Raw genomic sequence first — 18,039 nt, 5'->3', positions numbered from 1 at the left:
TTCCTTCGCTTGGCACCTCCCGCCACGTTCTTGGACACAGCTCGCCTGACTAGGGAATTGCCGCAGGACACCTTCCCTTCCTTTGAAGCTTATGAAGGACTTTTCCTCTTGGAGGCTCCTCCCCCTGCGGCCGATCCAGCTCTCGGGGATATCTCCACCCAGGCCCCTTCTGTTGCTGCCTCTGACACGTCTGCTGATCCTGCACCTCCCGACGTCTTACCAGCCGACCCCGGGCTCCTTCCTTCGGCTTCCGTTGACTCCATGCCTTCTCTTCCGAATGTAGTGTGAGGAGTGATGTACTGCTATATTCTTCTTCTATGTGTTGACGCCGAACCTTCTGTAATTGTAATTATGGCTATGGTCTTTCTGAACTCCGGAAAATTATCCTGCTTCCCCTTTATACATCCTTAGATTGTTTCTTTCTTTAGTAGGTCGCACTTGGTCTTATTTGATCTCCGCTAATTCGTGGGCCCTTTCTCATTTTGCTTGCTTTGTTCGGCCATGTAGCTCTTCCTCCGATAGCTATCTTCATACCTAGTCCGGCCCGAGCCAACTATTGCCTCGCATGTCCCTGAAGCCTGCTGACCTACACTGTCTGTCCCTCTATACTGGCTCTTCCGTACACTCTTGTCTTGGTTGAGCGACTCCTTTAGGAGATGCTTCGTATTTCGAGCCCGCGCCTTCCCCATAATGCCCTCTGGTTATATTTCCGGGGCTCATCACAGAGCGCTCCCTGTCTGCCCTCGCCCCTACATCCACCGTCCGTTGTGGACTTACGAAAATACCCTTCCTCCACCATACCTATAAGTATCTTCTTCCTCTTTCCCTTTTGTTATGATTCGCCATCGCCACGAAGTACTCAAACGTCGCCGCCGCCGACTGATCGTTTCTGGGACTGCCTCGCTCTTCTTCTTTTTTCTCCAAGCTTCCCCTTTTCGTCTGTTCCTTCTGACGCCCGAGATAATTTTCTGTGTAATGGCTTCTCCTTCGTGGGCTTCCTTGCTGGCGGAGCATTTCCCAGACGCTTCAACTTTTGCTGAATTAGATTGGGATGACCTACGGTACACTTACGCGATCCCTACTAGCTTTCGCCCCATCATTCCTACTGGTGTGAACTTGTACTTCGATCCCCCGCCGGGCTCTTGTACTTTCTTTACTGAGCAATTCGTATCTGGCCTTCGTCTACCCCCGCACCCTTTTCTGTCTGGAGTGTGTTGCTACTTTAAAATTCCCTTAGGTCAGCTAACCCCCAACTCCATAAAGATTTTGTGTGGCTTTGTAATACTCTGCGAAGTTTGTGAGGTTTCCTGGTCAGCTCCCCTTTTTCATTGCTTCTTCGCTCCCGTTCGGCGCGCCAATGGTCTTTTTAATTTCCAAGCTCGTAGCCAAACTACTTTCTTTTCTCCTCTTCCTCCTCCCATTGCGAACTGGAAGAAAAAGTTCTTTTTTCTCCGGTTTCCGGAGGAAACAGACTGGCCCATGCACTGACAACCTGAACTGCCTACGACTCCAGCGCTGGACGAATTCCACATGGACCTCTCTTATGCCACGGCTGCTGATCGACTGGGGGATTGGCGCTTGAATCTGACGAGATTACTATCTGAAGATCTGCTTTCTTTCTTCAGGTTAAGCCGCTGTACCTCTGACACACCGCGCTCCTTAGGTAAGCTCGTGTTGAATGTCTCTTTTTTGATCACTTTCTCTGTGAGAGTGACTTCTCGTGTCAGTGCCTTCAGCTGAGGTTTTATACCGTGCGTCAGAGGTTCTGCCTTTGCCACTCGATGACCTGGAGATAATGCGGCGCAGTCGGGCAATCTTGGACAAGAGGCTACTCCCTCACCTTGGGTTTGCCGCAGTCGGGGCAGCGACTCAGCCTGCTCCCAGCCCTGCCTTACACGCCACTTCTCCTTCCTCTACCGCCTTGAGCCGAGGTCGGGGTCGGGGCCAAGCAACTCGCCCGGCCAGAAACGCCTTCCGAGGAGCCTCGCGATCATCCAGACGCGGTCGCGCAGCTCTTCACTGCGCAGGTCCGAGCTCATCCGGCCGGGGCGCCCCAGACAGGGGTGCGGCGGCCTCTCCACAGGGTCAGCCTCGCTCTGATGCTTCTGACTCTGATAACCAGCCCCTGCTCCGCAGGCGGCGCCGAAGACCAGGTCTGACTTCATTAACGTTTGGTTCTGTTTTTTCCTATGATCATGCTGCTCCTTGCTACTGTCGTGAGTGACTCTGACATCACTTCCCTCTTCTATTTCCCTTATCCGGCAGCTTCTCCTAACCCCTACAGGGGGCGACCAGCTGCGTTCCGCTCTGCTCCTACTGCTGCAGAGGGAGACAGCCCCGGCGATCATCAAAACCCGGTGTCCACTGAGCCCGTTCCTGAGCCACCTCTGGCCCCTCCTGATGCTGAAGCCGGCCCTTCGCAACCTCCCTTTTCCGCCCGCCATCGTTACAGGACCACCATCCCTTCTGAAGCTGCTTTAGCTCGGCGGTCTGACGCCCCCACAAGCCTTTTGATGATGAAAGGCTGCCTCGGCAGTGTGTGGACAGAGAGTATGGATCAAATGCGTGACGCGTCTCCCTTAGCCCAGATGGACAGGTTTTCGAAGTCCTGGGCCAAAGTAAGCACTCTTCACCTCATACTGAGTATCGGCTTGTCTTAACTGAGGGTTATGTCTTCTATCCAGACTCATACGAAATCTTTGGTGTTGAACCAATCCTTCCACACCCTCCATCATGAAAGCAAAGAACTTCGGGAGAAAGTCTCCGAATTAGAGCTGCAGCTGAACAACCCCGCCCAAGCCAGCCATGCTTTACGAGCAGAAATCCAAGCCTTGACCAATCAGACCGACCGGCAGAGGCGATCCCTGGCGCAGGTCAAAAATGAGCTCCGAGCTGTGAGAGATGAGAGGGCTGCCTCTGAGACGGGGTACCGGCAACAATTAACCCATCAGGCTCAGGAAATACAGTCCAAGGATACTTTTCTGCAGGAGAGGAGCGAGAAATTGGCAGTGCAGGCAGCTCAGCTGGAGACTCAGGCAGCTGAACTGAGGGCTCTGAAAGCAGAACTGTCACTGTCCCGGGCAGCATTAACTGGGGTATCCACCGCCTTAACCGTCTATCAAGAACGAGAGGAGGCTCGTTGCCTGCAAAGCCGAATGTCGTATCTGACTTCTCCCGAATTTTTATCCCAGGCTGGGGCGCGCTTTGCTACGACCGTGCCGTATACGGCAGTTGGAGTTATCAGGCAACTGCACGCACAGGGCTTCTTGAGCTCCATCCCCACAGCAGACTTTTTGGACCACGACCAGATCATTCAGGGTTTTCCGGACGAGCTTTTTGCTCCTTTCAAATGAACTGTATTAGCCACTTAAGTTGGGAAATTTTTACATGTATACATGCCTCTTCGAATTTTCACTTGACCGTCCTACAGTCACCCCGTCCTTCGTCTGATCCGACCTACGTCCACAAGGCCAGCCTCCTCAAACTCGATAGGGTTGTAGGTAGTTAGCACTCCAAGGTCGATCCAGCTTCCTTCCTTGAGCGTCCTGCAAATAATAGGCTCCTGACGCCAATTTCTTGATAACTTTGTATGGTCCGTCCCATTGTGGTGCTAGCTTCGTCACTTCCCCCAAGGGCTTCACCTGCTTCCAGACTAGGTCTCCTTCTCCGAAGAAACAAGGGCTCACCCTTCTGTTATAGTTTTGCCTCATTCTCTGTCTGTAGGCCTCCAACCTGGCTGCTGTTTGTTCACGAATTTCACTGATGAAATCTAGCTCGGCCAGCCGTCGCTCTGCGTTCCCTTCATCATACATCGTTCTTCTCACGGACGGTATCCTGACCTCCAGAGGAACTACCGCTTCATTACTGTATACTAGATGGAAAGGTGTCAGACCTGTACTTTCCCGGGGTGTTGTACGATAGGCCCATAAGATGCTCGGTAGCTCGTCCACCCAACTGCCTCCCGTATGATCCAGCTTGACTTTGAGCCCCCGCACTATTTCTCGGTTGATCACCTCTGTTTGCCCATTGCTTTGCGGATGCGCCACTGAAGTGAAGGCTTGAGTTATGCCGAACCCCTTGCACCAATTTTGTATCTTGCGCCCTTGAAATTGCCTACCATTGTCTGACACCAGTTTGTGAGGCAAGCCGAATAGGCAAAAGATATTCTTCCATAAGAACTGAATCACCGCATCTTCAGTGATTTTAGCCAGAGCCTCCGCTTCCACCCACTTAGAGAAGTAATCCACTGCCACCAGTAAGAAACGCCTTTGCCCCGTAGCCATCGGGAAAGGACCCATGATATCCATACCCCACTGGTCAAACGGGCAAGACACTATAGAAGTTCTCAGCAGCTCTGTAGGTCGGTGCGTCAGATTCTGGTACCTTTGGCATGACAGACAAGTGTTCACCAACTTCTGTGCGTCCTTCTGCAAGGTAGGCCAGAAATATCCAGCCAATAGTACCTTCCGAGCCGGCGTTCTTCCACCCGCGTGATTACCGCAGCACCCCAAGTGTATCTCCCGTAAGGCCTGATCCGCTTCTTCCATATTCAAGCACTTGAGCAGAGGTCTAGAGAAGGACCTTTTGTAGAGTTGCTCTCCGATCATGATATAAGAATGGGCCTGTCTCCTGAGCATACGTGCCTCTTCTAGGTTGGTGGGTACAATTCCTTGCTGGAGGAAACTCATTATAGGCGTCCTCCAATCAATCACTTCTCCTAAATTATTTTGCAGGTCTATCTGAGCTATAAGGAAGGTCTGCGCTGTAGATCTATTCAGCACCCAAGTAGTCAGGGAACTAGCCATTTTAGCCAGTTCATCTGCTCTTTCATTTTTGGCCCTGGGAATCTTGGTGACTGTGACCTCCTTAAAATCTTTTCTCATCTTCTCATAGGCTTCCTTGTAAACTTGCATCTTTTCATTGTTTGCCTCGAAATGCCCGACCACTTGCTGCGTTACTAGCTGTGAATCTGAGTATATCACTACTTTGCTTGCCCCCACATGCCGAGCTACTTGCAGACCTGCCAATAGGACTTCATACTCTGCCTCATTGTTAGTAACTCTAAAATTTAGCCGTATAGCCAGCTGCATAATATCTCCCTGCGGAGATACCAGAAGCACGCCTACCCCGCTTCCCCGATGGCTGAGTCGGACGGAGGCCGGTCGAGGTGTCCCGATCGTTGACGGAAGATCGCAGGTGATTCGGCTCCCGCGGGTGGCTGACGATGCTACAGGACCCTGCGCACACTCAGACGATCTCCCCCTTCCACGTTAGAGACCGAAACCCAGGGAAAAAGTCCCCGGATCAGGCCCTCCGACGCTCAAGTCAGGTCCTTTTTCCCCAGAAAGAACAGAGAGAAGCAGAAAGAAAAACAGTTCTGGAAAAAGTGACGGGAGAGTGTGTGCGCGTACCTGCATACGAGAGATTTTTCGCCTTTTATGCCTCCTCCTTTTGGAGCCTGCCATCCTGTCAGAAAAACATTAGACGCTGAGCTTTGTCGCCTAGTTCCGGACACCTGTCATGCTGCTATTTGTCATGCAAGCATCTTTCCGTTTAGGAACCTCCGCCTTCGTACATGGATCTTGTCTTGTAGTGGGGGACAGCTGGCAGGCTACTACTGGTTATGAGGGCATCTTTTCGTTTTAGGAACCTCCGCCTTCACCCGTATTGCTGATATGTAACGCTTCTCCTCGACGGACCGTTGAGGTTCTCCGCACCCGTATTACTCAGCTCCTCCGATCCATTGTGTCCCCGCCCCAGCCTGCACCTGTGGTTTGTATTTCCAGGCCTCCGTCTCGCAGACCCGTAGCTATTTAGACACAGCTATGCTGATCTTCAACTTGCACCCTGTACTTTCTGGCCTTCAACCGCAGGTCTGTAACCCGGGCTGCTTTTGATCAGCTCTGCCGATTTCGACCCACTGGCCTATACTTCCAGTTCTTGGCCTCTGCTTAGCTCTACCGATCCCGGCTTGCATTCTGCGCTTTGTACTTCCTGACCCTCAACCGCAGGTCTGTAGCCCGGACTGTTTCTGATCAGCTCTGCCGCTTCCGACCTACTGGCCTATACTCTCAGTCCTTTGACTCACAGGCCTGTAGCTCGGACTTCCTCTGGACAGCCCTGCCGATGCCGACCCGTGACTTGTGTTCCGCTTGACGTCTTTCCTCGTCTTCCGACTGCTTTGCCCCCTTGAGCGACCAGTCTGCCTAATATCTGAGTATCACGCCTGCTTGTCTCTAACCGCCCCGTCAGCCTAACCATTGACTGCCCCATCACCTTGACTATTGACCACCACGTCCCCTTGACTTTTGACCGCCACGTAGCCTTGACTCTTCCCAACCCTTTCCTCATGGGCCCCTCCATTACTAACCGTATCATTTAGCAATTACTAATGTTACAATGATAATTAGATATTGACACTTTGAGCCGCCATGTCAAGCTTCTAAAACTAATATTGAGCTTCCTATCACCTAATCCCACATCGATGCCACTGATATAACTAGCCCATTCTAATTTTATGCTTGTCTGAACATAGTGTCAGAACAAATCTCATATGTATTGAACAAGATTTGGACCTATGAAACTAGACTCGGTGATTCTTCAAACACCCAGAATAACTAATGATAAAAAATTGTGGAGATCATTTATGAGACATGGATCAACACTTAATCAATTCCTTGAAGAAACATCTATTTGCTTACATCTACCCTTATCATGCCTCCATCTTTTAAATATCAAAATCTTTGCATCTCTTTCGACAGTTTTATAGCAAAGTGAAAAGAAAAAAAAAAAAAGACAATGACCAAATGATGTTACAGGAAAAGCCTAAAACAATAGTATTCAAGAGGCTCAAACAAAAAATATGTATATAATCACACAAACTTTAGAGGAGTTAAACAATGTAAAGCTCCCTAATGTTTGTTTTTTACTCTATTAAAGAAAATATTTTACACTACAGCTGTTAGAAATTAAACACAGGCCATTCGAGAAAACCTGTGGGGTAGGGGATGAAGGAGCAGCATCCACAGAAGAAAGCATCACAGCTTTGCTGGCCATTTTGTAAAGAGCAAGCGAACCATCCCGCTGCTGTTTTAAATTAGCATAACTCAATAGCTCAAGAAGAATATCGATCCCTGGAGAGCAAATACAATTTAATCCATGCACATATTCCCAAAAGGGTGAAATAAAAAGAATAAAATAGTAGTGTGGAGCAACTAAATATACTTATATTTGAACAAAACCAGTACCATTGTTATCAATGAAAATTCTTCTTTGTTCATCAGGTGGGCAAAAGCCAAAGCTACACATCTTTGGACAGCCTTCTCTCCAACTCGCATCAAATATAGTAAATGCATCAATACCTGCAAGAGAAAAAGTGCAAAGCAACCATGTCCATAATGAATATAGACAAAATGTACTACTTGGAAAGTGAATGCTTTTGTCCATTTGAACTCTGTAACGACGCGACCCCTTGGGCGGCCCATTTGGCGGCCCCTTGGGTGGCCACAATGGCAACCCAACTGGCGACCCCTTATGTCGTCGACCAACGACTCTCGGGCCTGTGCCGTTACTCACAAGTTCTCCCACCCCTGACCAGTGGATTTTTACCTTCCCCAGGATTCGAACTCTAGACCTCCAAGATAAGTACTAGAGTTTATGAATCCTGATAGCTAAGTGAGCGCAACTCTGTAAGAGGATGACAAACTTCATGCATCTGTAAGAGGATGCATTATTTGAAAGCATCTTAAGATAATTAGCATTACAACTTAATACCAGTTCCAATATACTCTGTTTGGTACACACAGGGCATCGATGATACAAAATGAAAATCTATACCACAGTATCACAAAAAAGTGAATCAAGACCATTGTTAAATGCATTTTAGACTGTTATGCATAAAGACAAACAAGTTCATGAGAAATTAATGATAGTCAAAGTAAGATATTAAAGCAAAGAATACCAAAAATATACAAATGTAAGAGATAACATGTTTAGCATATAAAAGTTAAGATGTTAAAGGGTGAAGTATCTCAAAAACCTGTGCTAATCTTCCAAGAGCAAATGCAGACATCTCCTTTAGTTGAACATCTGATGACTGAAGCATCTCAATTAGAGGTCGCAATGCACCCCTCTGCACAATTTGCACCTGCAAGAAAGTCAAGGTTGCAGAACATTCATATGGAACAAAATTATGATCGAATTTATCACAAAAGTATCCTCAGGCATAGACAAGCAAAGAGAAAAGATTGCAAGCAAGAAGGTACCTTGCATTCAGAATCAGTTGAAGCAAATTGTCCCAATAGTAATGCTACTTCCCTTTGGCTCTTGGTGCAGCATGAACTACAATTGGCTATGATGATTTAGAATCCTTATTTAAACTATAGCATGAAATATATTAAACCAAACATATAATGATGGATTTACTTATCTACTCCGCAACCAACAACTTCAAAGGTGGAGTTCTATAGCAACAGTTAGAAAATAGTGTGTATGTCATGAGCTTCAATGGCGAATAGGAAGTTTATAAAATTGTGATAAGCCGTACCTCATGAATTTTAATATTAAGCACTTAGGAAAAGGCCCATAAAAATTTAACATAGCAGAAATAAAATGGCAAGACAGATGTTTTGGTAGTAGAAACCATAAAGCTAAGAATAATACTGCCAAGGAGCAATTTAAGTATACCTTGATAAATGGTAAATAGTTGAAATAGATTAAGAATGTAACAGCATAATCAAAGATGGTCAATTAATTATATAGTTAGACAAGCTGTATAGATTAAACTTGAAAGTGTGAGCCTAGAGGAGACCAAAAAACACTACTTAACATAACTATACTATTTTTATCACCAATAGACATGTATATTAAGTATTTAATATGCCAAATAGAATGAACCTGAGTCTCAAATGACAGATCATGCTAAGTCATGTTTGATTGCTTAGGTTCAAAATGACCAAATGACATGATATTGTTTAGACTCTTTCTCGCTTACTATAGACGTCCAAAAAAAATAAGTGTACTACTTTTTCTACAAAAGTAATTCAAAAAAGTGAGCCTTAAATCAGACATGAAAGTGCAGATCTAGAAATCTGCTACCAAAAAAAACTGCACTGCATGTCAAATAGCCAGCCTGAAAATATTATAATGTAGCTTGTATCCTGTTCATCAAATTAAAAACCAATCAAAGAAACACAATAGAGGCAAGAGGCAAAAATAAAAAATGTGAAGTCTCGCAAACTTGGATGAGAAATTGAGATTTGGATAAAACATTGGTATATGTTAAAACTAATACTGATAATACCTTAATAAGCCAATCACAGGTTGCAATGCTCCTGCAAGGAGAACTTCCTTCTTTATATTAGGGGATGAATGAACAAGATTAGCAATAACACCTACCTAAATATCACAAATACGACTGGTCAGGTGAGCAAAAAAAGAGGTGGTGGTGATGGTGGTGTGTGTGCGTGCCTTCAACTTATTGTGTATGTTTACGGAAAATATGTGATAATAATAAAATAAAAATAGAAAAAACCTCTACCACATACAACAACAATCCCACATTGCATAAGATCACATATTTCTTGTTAGAAAGCCTTTACACGTGTGATAATAACAATGCAAATTATAGCATCAGTAGGAATTGAGAATAAAAAAAGAACTTCTACCTTAACTATCAACAATCCATCCAATTAAGTAGCTTGTCATTTGTGGTTGGATTGAGCTCCCATTAAGTTTTTTTTAAGAAAAAAATTGCCAAGAACTTCTCTGATTTGCTTACAATACTTTTACAGGGCAAAGATATCATGCTGATGCTTCTAGCATTGTGCTTGCATAAAACATCACATTTCCCTTTATGCTAATTCTCAAAATGCTGCTCTTATGTAAAATTGAAAATTATAAAGATCCTCAACAAAGTAATACTTACATTACCTTAACTTACAGTGTTGAGGGATTATGCAGATTTTCATTAATTCGGAAGCAACACATTGCATCCCAGCAAATGGATAGAAATCTATAACATAGCCTCTAAACATAGTTCTTTAGCTCCCTATATATATATATATATATATATATCGTATGAATGTTGAATACAAATCTCATACACATGATATTCTCAAAATGATGACACAAAGACAGGTTGAAAAGGGATTCAATTATAGAATACGGATACAGGGACACAATTAATCTTAAAAAATACTAATATTTTATCTAATTAATTTACTTATATTATAAACTATATAACCTAACACAACTTTTGTAACAAAATAAATAGTCATAGTTGATAAGTTGTAACTTATATTATAACTTAACAATTTGAACAACAGTATTTATATGTTATATAACATGTAACTTATATTATAACTTAACAATTTGAACAACAGTATTTATATGTTATATAACACGCTTCCCATTTAACCAAAAAAAAAAGCTAAATAAATATAAGTTCTTATGTAACTAATACAAGTTATATGGCCAAATATAAATTATTACAAATAAGTGATATAATTAAATGCCGTTTTAACTTTACCCCAAATACCCCAACCAACATAACCCTAGCTCATGTCTATAGAAGACTTCACGCGCAAGTTCTCCCTACACTCCCAATGCGAGCAATTCCCTTTCCTCTATACAAGCTGCTCCCACCTTGAAAGGTACCAGCTATGCTTAAATGTCATCTGCAGTCTCCCTTTCACCCAACACTCCCTTTCATTTGATGGAGGCATTTAATAACTGCTCCATTTCCTCCAACACGAATTACAGTGGTATTATCTTCACTTCTCACACACGACATTTCCAAACTTCATTTCCTCCGAGCATAGCACAAGTTGCACATAGGTTTTCTTCCATCTTTTTTTCCTCTTACTCTCACAAGTGTGTTCATCTGCTTTAACTAAAATTTCATATTTGCACCCATGTTGTGTTGTGGCAACACAAGTTTAACAATGGGGTAAAAGGGCAGGTGCGAGTACCACAGATTATGAAAACCCAATTACATACTGAATACACATTGACCAAGTCATGCAACATGCAAACTGCAACTCATAATCAGAGTTCAGCATAAATTGAGAACACCTTGAATAGATTGGTATCCATTTTAAACATGTAGACGGATCAGTTAGCTATCACACACATACAGACACATATAAAATACGAATAAAATTTTCGCTCTGATAAGTAATATGATACGATCTCCATGCCACATCATCAGCCCATGGTGCCACATAAGAAGAATATCATTTATACATATTCTAGAAGAACCAAGAAAGCATAACACTTGTATTGCAATGCATAAAATAAGGAAGTTGGTTGTAACTTCCACCGATAACTACCACCTATTTATATCTATATATGGTACTTAGGACTAATAAGGAGGTTATCTCTAAGAAATTGTTATTTGTTTCCATATTAGGAGGATTGTCCACTCCATAAGGACAAATGTATGAATTCTACGTGATATAAGTGAGATACATATTTATTTTCCTTAAAATAAATTGTATCTAATATTTTGGTATCAGAGCCATCAAAATCCTTACCCACATCCGCTGCCAAAATGGTGAATACTCGATCAACTCCGATTCCCGACGATCCTGTACATTCTTCTCCTCCACCAATACCGGAGGCCATCATACAACAACTTTCGGCTATTAATTCTAAACTTAATAGTTTGGATGCGTTAGCTACTGATGTGGTTGTTCTCAAATCACAAACCCACATTCCTACGATGGGTGGTACGAGCCGCAAGAATGATGATCAACAACATTCAATCCATATGACAATTACTGGGAGCGTAATTTTTCATGTAAATATCACACTAGAATGGATTTCCCAAAGTTTAAGGGAGGTGATCCTAGAGGTTGGATTCTCAAAGCAAAAAAATATTTTTATTATTACCAAACACCTGAGAAGTTGACAGTAGATGCGGTCATCATGTACTTAGAAGGTGATGCATTAGATCTATTCGCCTGGATCAATATTGAGCAGTCATTGGTATACTGGGAAGTTCAAGCCATACAACTGACGATCCTGTACATTCCTCTCCTTCGCCAATACCGGAGGCCATCATACAACAACTTTCAGCTATCAATTATAAACTTAATAGTTTGGATAGTTTGGATGCGTTAGCTACTGATGTGGTTGTTCTCAAATCACAAGCCCACATTCCTACGATGGGTGATACAAGCCGCAAGAATGATGATCAACAACATTCAATCCAAATGGCAATTACTGGGAGTGTAATTTTTCATGTAAATATCACACCAGAATGGATTTCCCAAAGTTTAAGGGAGGTGATCCTAGAGGTTAGATTCTCAAAGTAGAAAAATATTTTCATTATTACCAAATACCTAAGAACTTGGTGGTAAAAGGCGAATACGCTGGCCCCCAGCGCCCCTGCCAACCGTCATAGGGCCAACACGGAAGAGATAAATCACAAGCGACTACTAGCCTTTGGAATAGTGACTAGCACATAAGGGAGGCATTTACCTCGGCCTTACCGAGATTCGAACCCCAGACCTCATGGTGGCAACACCTCATGCGCTAACCACTAGACCATCCCGAGGGGACAAATTATAATACAAACACCTAAGAACTTGAAAGTAGATGTGGTTGTCATGTACTTAGAGAGTGATGCATTAGATCTATTCGCCTAGATCAATATTGAGCAGTCGTTGGTATACTGGAAAGTTCAAGCCATACAAGAGAATTATGGTCCAGCCGAATTTCAGAATCCTGATGAACATATTTGTAGTATTTTACAAACTCACAGTGTTCAAGAATATCGCTAGGCATTTGTTAAAAGGGTTGCGCGTGTACAACATTGGCCAGAACATTGCCTTATATGCGTTTTCTTGAATGGATTAGAGGAGGAAATAAAAACTGATGTTCGAATCCACAAACCTCAGAGTGTTTATAAAGCAATGAGTCTAGCCTTGGAATATGAAACAAAGTCAAAGATGAATAAAAATTTTAAGGGTGTTACAATGGCTGTGCATGGTCGAAACAACATCAATTGCATTCCCCGCCAGAATACCAACTTCAACATTAATCGATCTTCCCCATCAACTCATCTTTCCAACACCACTACACCAACAAAATTCTGGGATGTAGAAAAACAAGCACGAAGAGACAAGGGCCTTTGATTTCGTTGTAATGAAAAATTCAATCCGGACATCGCTACAAACCAACTTCATTTTCATTATTAGAAATTGCTAATAATGAAGATGGGGTTATCTGGTTAGAGGAACCAGATGAAACAAAAATAAAGGGAAGAGAGGACGACATGGTAGAAATATCTTTTCATGCTATTCTAGGTAGTTCTTTCGGCACTATAATGAAAGTACAAGGAACTCTATATGGTTGTCCAATGCTGATCCTCATTGACAATGGTTCCACGCATAATTTCATATTTGACAAGTTAGTCGACGACCTTCGATTGACGGTACAATCAATGCCTACATTTGGTGTGCAGATTGGTAATGGCGAAATCATGCGTTGCAACAAAAATCGTAAGACAGTTGAAGTGCAATTACCGGGCTTGAGTATTCTCCAGGATTACTATCCTTTCTCAGTTGGAGGTGCAGATCTCGTATTGGGAATAAAATGGTTAGCATCTTTAAATACTGTACAAGCAAATTGGAATGAGATGTTTTTGATTTTCTATGTAGATGACAAATAGTACAAACTTCAGGGGGTAACAACACCATCTTATTCAGAGGCTATATTCCAATATTTAACTAAGAAGCAACCTACAAAATCTGTCAAGCCGTTGATTACAACAACTAAAGCACAACCTGCCAACACTCCTGCCAAACCACGGGTTACCGCATGTCCAGTCGACTACTTATTAGACCGATTTGAGGCTGTGTTTCATGAACCTAAGGCGCTTTCGCCCTTTAAACACCACTCACATTCTATCCCATTAATACCATTGGCTACACCACCAAACCTCATACCGCTATCCTCATTCTCAAAAAAACGGAAATTGAATCACCAGTGGCCAAATTATTGAAATTAAGATTTATACGGCCAAGTACTAGTCCGTTTGCATGTCCCGTACTTTTAGTGTAGAAGAAAGATCATTCTTGGCGCATGTGTATGGATTATAGGCGTCTTAATCAAATTACTATCCCTAATAAATATCCAATCCCCAACATAGATGAATTATTGGATGAATTACATGGTGCTACCATTTTTAAACTTGCGCTCTCGCTGTCATCAGATCTGAATGCACTATATATTCAAAACTGCATTCCAGACTTATTCGGGGCACTATGAGTTTATTGTCATGCCCTTTGGTCTTACGAATGCTCCGTCTACATTTCAAGTAACAACGAATGAGCTATTTAGGCCTTATTTACGTAAGTTTATCTTGGTTTTTTTTTACGACATCTTAGTGTATAGTGTTGATTCTGAACAACACCAGCAACATATGTCCATCGCTTTCCAGCTCTTGCAGGACAATTCCTTGTATGTTAAAATGTCCAAATGCCTATTTCATCAACCCCAACTATCCTTCTTAGGTCATACTATCTCATGCAAGGGTGTAGAAATGGATTCAAATAAACTGCAGGTTATCCATCATTGGCCTCTACCAAATTCTGTGAAGGAGCAACGCAGCTTTCTTGGTCTCACAGGTTATTACCAGCGATTCATCAAGAACTATGGTCTGATGAGCCAGGAAATAGAGCCTTAAACACCGAGCCATAAGCACCAATCCATAGACCAACTTTTCCAAAGCTGTGTATCGAGACTCAACTCCCTTTAATAGATGACTGAAAAAATACACTGGTCACTGTACACTGTCTTGCTCTTTCACTAATACCGCCCCCACGGCCTCGGGGTAGCAGATAGGTAAACCCAGAGCGATTCTCCAGTGACAGGCTTGAACAAAGAGGGTAGGGTCTCTAAATATTTCTTTAACTCTTCGAAAGCCCGCGTGCACTCCTCGTCCCACTGGAACCTGGAAGATTTCCGAAGAACTTTGAAGAAGGCTGCCGCTTTGTCTGCCAATCAGGAGATAAATCGGGACAGGATTACTATCCTGCCGACCAACTTCTGAGCCTCCTTCAAGTTCTGGGGAGCTTTCATATCTTGGAGTGCTCGAACCTAGGGGTGTCAATTCGGGTGGATCGGGTCGGGTTTGGTCGGGTTGAGTTTTTTTTTTTAACCCAACCCGAACCCGACCCGAATCGGAGTTCAACCCAAAACACCTCAACCCGAACCCGAACCCGATAAACCCAAACCCGACCGATATAACCCGAAAATCCTATTCAAAACGACTTTTATGGGCTATTTTCCCTATAATTCTTCACTTTTATCTCAATACTCCATCATTATCATACAAACATGATATTAACGTACATAAAAACATCTAAATTTTTAAAATAAAATTTGATTTAACCCTAAAAAAACCCACAAAACCCTATATTTAAGTCAAACCGGGTCAACCCGAACCCGACACAACCCGAAACTTTTTTACTCTCCAACCCTCCAACCCGAACCCGAACCTGATTTTTTTTGGGTCGACTCGGGTTGGGTCGTCGGGTCGGGTTCATTTTTGACACCCCTACTCGGACCTTCTTAGGGTTGGCCTCGATTCCTTGCTCCGTCACCAGGTATCCCAAGAATTTTCCTCCTTTGGCCCCGAACAAACACTTCAGGGGATTTAATTTTAATCCATACTGTCGCAGGGTGCCACAGGTCTCCTCCACATCATCTATCAGATTCGTGGCCAGGGGAGATTTGATGAGTATGTCATCCACATAGACTTCCACATTTCACCCGGCCTGCTCCCGAAAGATTTTGTCCATCATCCTCTGATAGGTGGCCTCGGCATTCATGAGCCCAAAAGGCATGACTATGTAGCAGAAAGTATCATCCGCCGTGATAAAACTAACATTCTCTTGATCTTCCACAGTCAAGGGGATTTAATGGTATCCCTAATAAGCGTCCAGCATGCAAATCCTTTCGCAGCCGGCAGTTGAGTCCACCAGTTGATCGATTCTTGGCAGAGGATAACAATCTTTAAGGTTGGCTTTATTGAGATCCTGGAAGTCTATGCAGACTCTCCACTTATTGTTGGGCTTCGCCACAAGAACTATGTTGGAAAGCCAGGACGGGAATTGTACCTCCCTAACGTGACCTGCTTTTCTGAGTTGGTCCACTTCAGCTCGAATGATTTTATTTTGATCTGCCGAGAAGTTTCTCTTCTTCTGCTTGACGGGCCAGGCGTCAAGCAAAAGATGTAACTTGTGTTTTGCCACTTCAGGTTTAACCCCTGGTAGTTCTTCAGTTGACCAGGCAAAAACATTCCTATTGTGGATCAAGCACTGAATCAACCCTTCTTTCATCTCGGGTGACAGGTCCCAGCTATGCGAGTAAGAGTCTTCGGGCACTCAGAATATAACTTGACCTCTTCACAGGGTATAGGTTCCTCAGTTATCGGAATGGGTTCCTCCTGAATGGCATGAACAACCCCGTCCCCTTTGAGCCTTGCGAGCTTCCACCTTCCCCATGTCGATGTAACATTGTCGAGAAACCCTCTGCTCCTCTCGAACTTCGCCGACCTGCTCTCCCACTAGAAACTTGATCTTTTGGTGGAAAGTGGAGACGGCCGCTCATGCAAGGCTGGTCGGCCTAATATGACATTATAAGAGGAGGGCGAGTCCACCACGATGAAGGTGCTCCTCCTGGTCCTCACTAATGGCTCGCTTCCCAAGGATATGGGCAACTTGATTTGGCCCATAGGTCTTACCTCATTACCGATAAAACCATATAAAGAAGTGGTTACCAACTAGAGCTCGCTAACGTCGATCTGCATCTCTTCAAAAGCAGACCAGAATAATACGTTGACAGAACTGCCTGTGTCAACGAAAACTCTAGCCACACGGCTATTGGCAATAACAGCCTTGATGATGAGGGCATCATCATGGGGTAGCTCTAGCCCTTCCAGGTCTTGTGGTCCGAAGCTGATGACCGGGCCGGTAGCTTGCTCAGGGCTGCATCCGACAACATGGATCTCCAACCGGCACTCATGGGACTTGCGCGCCCGGCCTGGTCTCCATCAGTGGATCCTCCAGAGATCATACCGATGTCTCGGATGACCGCGTTACCCCGATTCTCCACCTCGCGAGCTTCTCCTGGCTCCAGTGTGCCCTTGCTGCGGCATGCTAGGACCTCCCTGCTCTGCTCGGGGTCTGCCAACTTGCCCCACAACGTTGCGTCTTTCCTCCATCATTCTCTGAACTTGAGGAGCCAACTCTGGAGGTGGCAGGCCAACTCAACCGCACGACGGGAGTCTCGAGCGAATTACATACAATCGCTGGTGGCATGCATGTGCGACCGATGATAAGTACAATAACGTGCTCCCCAAGGGCCAAGTCGGGGAACCTGGACTGTTGCTACACGTGGGCCCGACTGAACGTCCTGCCCGTGGTGGAAGGTAGGTCTAACTTCCCGAGCACGTGGAGAGAGAGGCTGAGCAGGCGGTTGAGGTGCTCTTCTTTCCGGTCTGTTAGTGGTGGGGGGCGGTTTGTCTACCTTCCTTCACGCCGCCTACATTTCCTCCATGTTAATGTAGCTGGCCGCCTTCTTCAACATCTCATCGAAATTCTTTATAGGATTTCTAATAAGATCTCTAAAGAACTCTCCTTCGGTCAGCCCATCGGAGAAGGCGCTCATAAGTATTTCAGATGTGGTCGAGGGAATGTCCTGGGCCACTTGATTAAAACGATTGATGTAGCTTCTCAATGGCTCAGCGAACTCTTGCTTGAGAGCGAACAAGCAGTGGTTCGTCTTCTGATACTTCCTGCTGCTAGCGAAATGACGCAGGAATGCAGTCTTGAAGTCCAAGAAACAGGTGATGGATCCATGCGACAGTCCATCAAACCACTTTTGGGCAGAGTCCGATAGAGTATTTAGGAACACTCGGCATTTAACGGCGTCGCTATATTGATGCAGTAGAGCCGCGTTTCGGAACTTGCAGAGATAGTCCTCAGGATCTTTACTACCATTGTATTCCCCTATAGCAGGGGGTCGGTA

General features: G+C 44.3%; 1 pseudogene; it reads right to left on the bottom strand.

Annotated features, from left to right (window-relative positions):
* Positions 1-18,039, bottom strand: part of LOC121995175 — a 36,729-nt pseudogene that overhangs the window by 11,434 nt on the left and 7,256 nt on the right.

The sequence above is a fragment of the Zingiber officinale genome, chromosome 6A (genome assembly GCF_018446385.1).
Source record: "Zingiber officinale cultivar Zhangliang chromosome 6A, Zo_v1.1, whole genome shotgun sequence".
Taxonomy (NCBI): Eukaryota; Viridiplantae; Streptophyta; class Magnoliopsida; order Zingiberales; family Zingiberaceae; genus Zingiber; species Zingiber officinale.
This window is presented reverse-complemented; position numbering and strand designations above follow the sequence as displayed.